This window comes from Idiotropiscis lumnitzeri, unplaced genomic scaffold, assembly GCF_059441095.1.
Source record: "Idiotropiscis lumnitzeri isolate Australia: NSW breed Sydney's pygmy pipehorse unplaced genomic scaffold, RoL_Ilum_1.0 HiC_scaffold_123, whole genome shotgun sequence".
NCBI lineage: Eukaryota > Metazoa > Chordata > Actinopteri > Syngnathiformes > Syngnathidae > Idiotropiscis > Idiotropiscis lumnitzeri.
The window spans coordinates 496,267-505,838 of NW_028283661.1; the positions used below are offsets into that span (position 1 = coordinate 496,267).

Below are 9,572 nucleotides of genomic sequence, written 5' to 3' on the forward strand. Positions count from 1 at the left end.
AGAGTGAAATTCATGTTATAACAAAAAAAAATTATTATTAAAACTTCTTATTTTTTTATTCCCCAGCCATTATTTTTGTATTTATTCAATTACTTATTTTTGTATTTATTTAATTACTTCGACTTTTAACTTCTGGTACGCCGTCCGGTGTGCCCTGTGAATGTTATGATCCTCCAGCAGAGCTGGAGGATTGAGCAGGACTCTCCAAACGCAGACACAAGTAGGATAACAATCCGACGCCAGGTAGTCAGTGTAGGTGGTAGTGAGTGTAATCAGTGAGTGAATGGGAATCCGGTGCGGGGCTGGTGGGCGCGTCTCGCAGCAGCTGACCGCATGGCGCGAGATGATCGCTGGAGGAACGCCCACACAGCTGAAAAAACAAAAACACACGCGGCATGACAGGCACGGATCATGCCAGTGAAATGAAAGGTGGCATTCTTCATTTATTTATTTATTCATTTATTCATTCATAACTGACAGCCTCGCGCTCCGCTCGTGCCCGGGGGGAAGAGGTGCTCCTCTTCGGCTTAACTGTGACGCGAGCATGCCCTCCTCCTCCGGAGCTTCCATTCGGTTAAACTTAGGGGCCGCTTGACACCGCCCGTGCCCGGGGAAGGTGCTCCTCTTCGGCTTAACTGTCACGCGAGCATGCCCTCCTCCTCCGTAGCTTCCATTCGGTAAAACCTGATTGGAAAGGTTCAAATTGATTATTACTAGTCATATATTCATTAAGTTTTTCAAGATTTTTGCAATAAACGGAAGATTTGAAACCGGTCTATAGTTGTTGAGACTCTCTGGGTCGAGGTTTGGTTGCTTAAGTAGCGGTCGCATAATGGCGGTCCTAAAGCTGCTGGTACTATACCCGTGGTAAGTGATAGATTAATAATATTTAAGACAGACAGTCCTAGGGTCATAAACAGTTCTTTAATTAGTTTGCCAGGAAGCGGATCGAGCACACAAGTTGTCGGTTTTGCCCCACTAACCAATTTTGTTTGGCTTTCAAGAGATACTTTTTTAAATTGAGATAAGGTTATCGGACAGTTATCAGCCCTAATGTCCCTATTAACACCATTTATGACGGAATTCAACGGAATTGTAAGAACAGTGTCTTTAATCTCATCACGAATACACTCAATCTTCTGAGTAAAGAATTGCATGAAATCGTGAGCTGAATAGGAAGAGCTATCCGAGGTTGGTTGCTGTTGCGTTAGCATTGCTACAGTAGCAAATAAATATTTAGGGTTGTTTTTATGTAAAACAATTAATCTAGAGTAATAATTAGTTTTGGCTAGATTGAGCGCTTCCTTGTATAAACTAGCGCACCATGCCTGACGGAAGACCTCCAGTTTGGTCGCACGCCATTTGCGCTCAAGCTTCCTACAAGAATCGTTTCAGTATGCGTGTTTCCTCATTAAACCACGGAGTCAGCCTCTTTGGACAAGTTTTAGTTTTTAAAGGTGCGACGGAGTCAGGCGCATTTAACAGAGCGACATTAAAGTTGTTTGTAAGATCATCAATCGGACCAATATAATTAGGAAACGAATCGGTTACTAAAGGGAGTAGCTCAGAGAGCGCAGCGGTGGTTAAGGAGCTAATGTTGCGGCTGCTATAGCTTTGATCATGGTCAGAACGATGGCAATGCGCCAAGACTTCAAATTTGATTAAGTAATGGTCAGCTATAGCACTAGTATATGGTAATACAATTATTTTTGAGGATGCTAAGCCCCGGGTTAATACCAAATCTAACGTGTTACCATTTATATGCGTTGCTTCATCTATTATTTGCATGAAACCAAACATATCAATTATTGTCCGAAACGCCACGGTAAGTGGTTCCGACGGGAGATTCATATGAATGTTGAAGTCGCCCATGATATATTATCCGCATGAGTTACCAAATCAGCCACAAATTCAGAAAATTCATCTAAAAAGCCTGAGTAAGAGCCAGGGGGACGGTAAAAAACGGCAAGATAAAACGGCAGTGCGGCCGTGGATCGCATAATGAGAACTTCAAATGTTTTGAAGGAATTGCTAGGACGAGGACTAAGTTTTAGATTAAATTCGGAAATGAGGGCTACACCCCCATCTTTCTCATCATTGCCTCTCGCAGGCAAGGGGCCAGAGACAATTACTCGACTCAGACTCATCTTTCTGGCGAGATCACAAGTCCTTGCTATGTTTTTTCTTTGTGATCTCTGATTGCTTCATCCTAGTTGTTGGAGCAGTTTTCTTTTGAGTAATGCAGTATGGCAACACCACCACTAGGGCAATTGATGACGTCAGCACTGGTTGCGTTCATCCATAAATAACAAATGCAGGACAGGTGGGGGAACGCTGGTCGGATACCGTTTTTCAACCGCACTTACTCAAGACGCATTATTTATGTACAAACTGGAAGATAGAAGATAGTATATTGTATTGATTACCGCATATGCACGGATGTTTTTGATTTGAAGTTTGGAAGACCGTAGCCATTGATTTATTTATTTGATTTACTTGACTTCACGGCATGACATCTGGACTGAAATGACTACGATTAAGACTAACCCTTGACTGTTTGACGTGACATACATAACTACACATCAACATCAAGACCAGTGAAGCCGAGCGAACGTCATCGCAACTTCAACCCATGGTGAGTGAGTGCGCGTTAAAACTTTCTTTAGCCAGCGTATCATTGAAACGGCAGTAACACTAGCGTCATTGGAGCCGACGTGTATCACTATATCTGAATAGCTAGCGTTGTTTGCACTGCGCTGGTGTCTAGGTCTCTTGCGTGCTAGCTCCATAAGATTAGCTTCAATGTCGGGTGCTCTGGCCCCAGCAATACACATTCTGTGGTTGGATTTTCAAGCTTAATGTATCGAGTAATGGAGTCACCTTTCACTAAAGTGCGGGAGCCAGGAGACCGAGGTGGAATGGAACTGCTCTGTGTCTTAACAGGCTCAACGCGATTAGCAAGCCGTTTACGGCCAATGCTAACCGGTGCTGTCCGCCACATTTACGCTTACCACATTACTCTGCTCTAGCTGGCGGACACGTCCCTCCAGCAGGGAGAGTCTTTCCATGAGAATGGTGCAAGTGTTGCATGTGGTGGTGCACGAAACCATAGTTGCGTTTACTCGCCTGGTGGATGAAAGCAGACGAACAGATGTCGCGCCGAAAGTGACGACACCCTCCACGACCGGGATTCCCACGTTGTCGTCGTGTGGAGGCTTGAGCGGCTCCCTGGAGTGCAGCCAGCATTCTGGGGGCCTGACTAAGAGGAATCCCACCCTGGTGGTCGAACCAAGCGTTAAAAACTTGCTCTCGACTACACACCTCAAAAATGGAAATGGAAGCTCAAAGAAGGAATATTCATACTGGATCGGCCGTCGCCCAGGATAACCAGGTCCGCGTTGGTGCAGTAGAGAGTCCTGCAACTTCGAAAAATACGCTAGACTCAGTTAATGATGACCTAAATGACAATGTAGTGACAGTAGGAGGAGGACTGAGGATAATCTCATTGAATGTGGAGGGTATATCGATGGCTAAGTGTGAGTTGATGGCGCAGATGCTGAGGGAGAAAGATGTACAAGTGTTGGCACTGCAGGAAACTCATCTGACTAAAGAATCGCCCCCATCGAGATACAGTATATCCAGCTTCATACCCATCACGAGAATAGATCATCAACAGTACGGAACCATGATATATGTACATGAAGACATCCCTGCCATAGACAGAGGATCCTCTATGGACGAACACAATATACACAGGTCAGAGATTGAGGTGCTGGGTACAACAGTGGTCAACATATACAAGCCTCCAAATACAAGCTGGCCAATTAGTGTCCTCCCACAATACCAACATCAATCTATAATATTAGGAGACTTCAATAGCCACCATACATCGTGGGGATACACAGAGCCCGACCCAGCTGGAATCCAGCTCAGCAACTGGGCAGAAATAAATAATCTCCACCTCCTTTACCATCCAAATGAACCAGGCACCTTCCACTCAGCACGATGGCAGAGGGAATACACACCTGACCTGACCTTCGTTACGAGGGACACAGATGGCATATCAATGCCAGCACATCGAAGAGTGCTGGGTAACTTCCCAAGGTCCCAGCACCGACCAATATTGATAAAAACAGGAATCAACATACCAGTCACACAATCTCTACCCCTGCCAAGATGGAACTTGTTGGAATTTATCTTGATATCAATGTTAGAATTTAACTTTAACCCAATGTAAACTCAAATAAGTAATCTGACTCCAATTTGCGACCTTACCCAACTCTCACTCATCCAACAATATGCGTGCTCGTTCTGCAATAGAAAGGTATCAGGAAGCCGGCATTTTCACGCACAAAGTGGATTTATTCCCAATACAGATTTTCTACATGGCACCTGGATCTCGGGTCCCTCTCAATACAACTCTACACCTCTCTTGCCACCAGCGAATGTGTTCTACCCCCGAGTTGCCCAGTACTGATTCATACTATACAACATGCAAAAATGGCACAGACAAAGGCATCCTGGCATGATTCTATTGGCTATGTTTATTGCAGTTAACTTTAGCTCGCTCTCATTGGTCTTTCTCCTCCCGCCGAATCCCGTGGCTCCTCCTGCGTGCGATCCCCCGATGGCCGCTCCTTCCCGGAGTCATCTTGTCTCGCTCAGCACCTTCTGCTTCTAAAACATTCCATTCTTGCACAACCCCCGCAACCAGTTTCGCTTCACCAGTCACACTCTCAGCATTTTACAATATCACATTTTCATACATTGGATGCACCAACATCTAATGAACTATGTTAAGCTCAAACTCTTATATTCCTTTAATAGTCAAATGTATGAAATCCTTTAAGTGTAACTGAAGTTTAGACCATGCTAATGACCAAACCCTCAGGATTGGAATGCAGGAAGATTGGATCACAGCTGCACCACAGGAGGTGTGAACGAGACCCCTCTGAAACAATGGACTTCCATGCCGGGATCACAAAAGTGGTTCCTAGCAGTCTACTCTTTGTTCAGTTTTTAAATTGACTGCCATTTACATTATCCTTTAAACTTTAGAAAGGCAAACTGGCAGGGTTTCGCAGAGCAAGTTGATAAGACATGCAAGCGAATCCCAGCAAAACAGGAGAATATAATTAGGTTCAATAAACTCATTCAGAGCAGTGGAAAAAAGCACATACCCCGGGGAGTCCGTAAAAGATATATACCATGCTGGACACCAGAATGTGAGGAAATATTAAAATCCTATGAGGAAACCCAGAATCCAGATACTGGAGAGAAATTGCTGGAGAGACTGCAGGAGGAGAGACAGAGAAGATGGATGGAAACGGTAGAGAGCATGGATTTCACAAGATCCAGTAGACATGCATGGAAACTGATTAAAAAACTGGACGGGGGTGGAAAAAAGAGCAAACAGTCTAACGTAGTGAGCCCTGATAGTGTTGCAATTAATATAAGAGGAAGAGGAGCTCACACCCCTGACTACAAGTTCGAAACCACCATAAAGAAAAAGTACCAGCAGCTAATCAGAGACATGCCAGAAGAAGACGGGTTCTCCCACCCAGTGAGCGAAGAGGAGGTGAAAGCAGCACTCAGAGCAACGAAGTCAGGCAAGGCAGCAGGAGTTGATGGGATCTACCCAGATATGTTGAAACACCTGGGTCCAGCTGCGATTAAATGGATGGCATCTGCTATCACTGATGCAATAAACATGGGTAGATACTGCCATCTCTGGAAAAGAGCTAGGGTCATAGCCATCTTAAAACCGGGGAAATCACCAGAAGACCCAAATAACTACAGACCAATATCCCTGCTATGCAGTATGTATAAGATAATGGAGAGGATAATCCTAACCAGAATAACACCAACCCTGGAGCTGAATATTCCTTGCCAGCAGGCAGGATTTAGAAAGCACAGAAGCACCACAGAACAGGTACTGGCTCTAACAACATTCATAGAGGCAGGATACCAAAGAAAACTAAAAAGTGGTGCTATATTTTAAAGGAGTGGAAGAGTTTAAACCTGGCTAGTTTTATTCGATGTCCTGCATCTTGTGTCACTGTTATTCTGTGGAATGCTGTGTGGGTGGCTGGTGAAGCTGGAAAAAGAAAGTGAAAGAATGTGAGGTTTGGGAGGTTTTAGGTCGGTGCCTGGCGCAGACAGATACCTCGAGGGGGAAGGGATGCACAAGAAACTGGACCCTCCAGCCACAAGCAGGAGGGGCCACCACTTGAAGAAAGACCAAGAGAAGCAAGCTAAAGTTAACTGCAGCATACACATAGCCAATAGAATCATGCCAGGATGCCTTTGTCTCTGTGTCATTTGCATATTGTGTCTATAAATTAATGCTGAACAGCGAAGACAAAGAGAGCTGTATTGAGAGGGACCCAAACTCAAGTTGTAGATTTGTGTGTTAGGAATAAATCCACTCGTGTGTGAAAATGCCGGCTTCCTGATACCTTTCTATTGCAGAACGAGCGCGCATATTGTTGGATGAGTGAGAGTTGGGTAAAGTCACAAATTGGAGTCAGATTATTAATTTGAGTTTACATTGGTTTAAAATTAAATTCTAACATTGATTTAAAGATAAATTCCAACAATTTATGGTGACGCCGACGCGATGCATGAGAGGTAAAAGAAGTTTGGAACTTCGAGAAAGACCACATGAGACTGGGTCTCGCATGTCCACACCAGGTGACGACCTGATAGGAGCCGCACATCCGACCGTCTTTCCTCTTTGGGCCCACAGTGACATAAGGTAAGCAGATCCTTTTCAAATTCTGCACATTGGCAACGCTAAATTATAAGAGGAAGGAGGAGCGGAACGGCATAATAAAAAGAAAAAATAAATTAAAAAAAAAAAAAAAAAAAAGTGTAACAGTGTGGACGTTAGGAGGATATAAAATCTGGGATTTACCTACTAGAATAGTTTGGAACTATTCGTGGTTAAGATACGATATAAAATCTGGGATTTACGTATCAGGACACGGTTTAAAATCTGGGATTTACGTGTCTGTGTGGAAGCGGTGTGAATGTGAAGCCTAAATTTGTTCTGCGTATGAAGTGCTTGGGACACGCACGAGTGGATTTGGAGATGGAAAATGGGAGGAAATGTGAGGGTTTTCTTGTGTCTGGCGCTTCAGACGAGCGGGCGGAAGTCTGGTCGGAGATTAATGGTCATTATGCTCAGCTGGAATCACAGTTGATTAGTGGAATGGAAAGTAAGAAAATTAAGAAGGTGAAAGAACGGAGTCAGAAGTTGTTTCTGAAATTAAAAAAGGATGATTTGTTTTGCGGTGGTCCCGGAACGTGGGACATGTCGAAGTTAGCGAGGCAGTTACAGAAAAAGGAAACCAGAATGTTGGCAAATATTCGAGATATGAAGGAGGATCAGAGCCAAGCTGGATGGCGACAGCGTATTAAACTTGAGAAGGAAGTGAAGGAATTGGACAAAGATAGACGAGGCATTCACCAATTGGCAATTATTGCCACTGCGCTGGGGGCAATAAAAGAGGAAGAGAGTGTGAATGAAGTGAAAAAGAAGGATGAAGTGATTGGAAAAGTGGAAGAAAAGACGGAAGGTCGGAGAGGCATTTATCCACAGTTGCCTGACTCGCGACAGTATGTGTATGAGCCGCCGCCGTATCCGATGGCGCAAATAATGGCCCCCGTAGTCACTTTGGGCGGCAGGATGGTTTTGGATGTAGAAGATCACGATTCACGGATGACGCCAGCGACCATACAGTTGATTGAACAGGCTGTGAATAATGAAAGGAAGAGAGTGCGCGGAGAGCAGCAGGGGAATGTGGAGTCGCCCGTGCTGACGTCAGGGGCAGCGCTCGCAGGAGGTGGGGGCACCCCGAGTGCCGGGAGTGAGAGAAATTCGAAACCACTGATGAAGGAGGCGTCGCGAAAGTTGTTGGAAGGACACAGGGTGCAAAGTGAGGAAAGAGAGATGTTAGAGGGAGTGATGACGGGGACACGGAAACATGGGCAGGCAATGCCCAGTGACGCAGATCCCCGCGAGGAGGAAGTGGAAAGTGATGAGGAAGCCGAGGTAGTGTTACGTGAACAGCGGCAGATGCTCAGAGCGTTGAGTGAAGGAGAGAGGCTGGGCGATAAAGAGGAGAGCATGTCCAGGGCTGAGCGAGGCTATAATACACGCAGTAAAGATAAGATGATGGCACAGCAGGAGCAGCCTCAAACAATGGCACCCCTAGTGGTGACTCACGCTGGCCGTCACTATGAGCCTCTGGTGCTTCGGGATGTGGCTGCATTGGTGGAAAAATTGCCTCCGCTGCATAAAGGGGCACGAGCCTGGATTACTAAATTCTTAGCCGCCATGTCAGGACAGGGAGTAGCATTGGGAGATTTTAGACAAGCCATTTTGGGATTGTGTTCCCTGATTCAATTACAGAATATTGAGGGGGCAGCTGGCACCCGCCAGCTGGGGAGAGAAACCCCCTTGGCTGAGACTTCTGAGGCGTTGTTTCGGGAGCTGAGGGCGGCCTTTCCCTCCCCAGTGGATGTGGCGCCAACAATTTTTAATTACGGAAAAGATGTGACTCCCGAGCAACATTATGCTCAGGCATTGGAGCTGTGGATTGAGACCACAGGTAAACACCCAGGCAACTATCCTGAAGCTGAAATGATGTTCAGGACGGCGATGCTGAACGGCCTCCCAAATGAGGTGCAGGCGATTTTGAGAATTGATCCGGACATTTTGGTTTGTCCGGAACCGAGATTTAAGAGGCATTTGATACACCATTGCCGCATCTACATGGAAAAAGCAAATAAAGATCAAAAGGAATCTGACGCTCTGGCGACTAGTTTGGTTAAACTACAGTTGGCAAAGTTGCATGGTGAGGCAAAACAAGAAAAGGTGAAACAAAAACAGATGTATCAAACTCCAGTGGGGGCTGAACGGCGCCAAGGTCAAGGGTTCCGTGGTAGATACAGAGGGCGTGGTCGTGGCGCCCCCCCAGGCCGGGGGCGGAATGGGTTCGCTCCAGGGACTTGCTTCAACTGCGGGTCCCTTGACCACTGGGCACGTGATTGTCATGGCAACCCACCACCAGGGGTGGAGCAGCAGAACCAGCAAGCAGGGCCACCACACCAAGGGGTACCGCAGCAGCCCCGCCCGTGGCCACAGCCGAATCCAAGGGGTCAGTATTTCCAAGCTGACCAGTGGTACGGCCCAGACGAATAGGGGGGCCTGGGAAGCTCGGGAAGCACTGGCCAGGCAGAGCCAATGCTTCAGTTGACAGTGGCGGACACTCCAGTCCAGATGTTGGTGGACACTGGAGCAACACATTCATCAATCAACATGCCACTGCCAAGTACAGCGTTGTCGAGGCGAGTTACAACGTTAGTCGGCTTCTCGGGACGTCCTCAGACTCTGCCCTTTACTCGGCCACTGAAAACGGAAATTACAAACACTGGACAGAGACTATATCATTCATATGTTCATGCAATGGACACACCCATCAATTTAATGGGCAGAGACATGTTGTCAGCATTGAGAGCCCAGATATTGTGCGGCGAGAAGGGACTTACAGTGACATTTCCTGACG

The 9,572-nt window shown here is 46.2% G+C and overlaps 1 long non-coding RNA gene across 1 annotated transcript; it reads right to left on the reverse strand.

Moving 5' to 3' along the window:
* Window positions 1–506: 506 nt before the first annotated feature.
* LOC148315104 (uncharacterized) lies at window positions 507–3,424 on the reverse strand. Its single transcript, XR_015841271.1, has 3 exons — window positions 3,364–3,424; window positions 3,127–3,276; window positions 507–684 (listed from the first exon to the last, which is right to left on the reverse strand). It is a non-coding gene; the product is annotated as an uncharacterized LOC148315104 (long non-coding RNA).
* Between the last annotated feature and the right edge of the window lie 6,148 nt (window positions 3,425–9,572).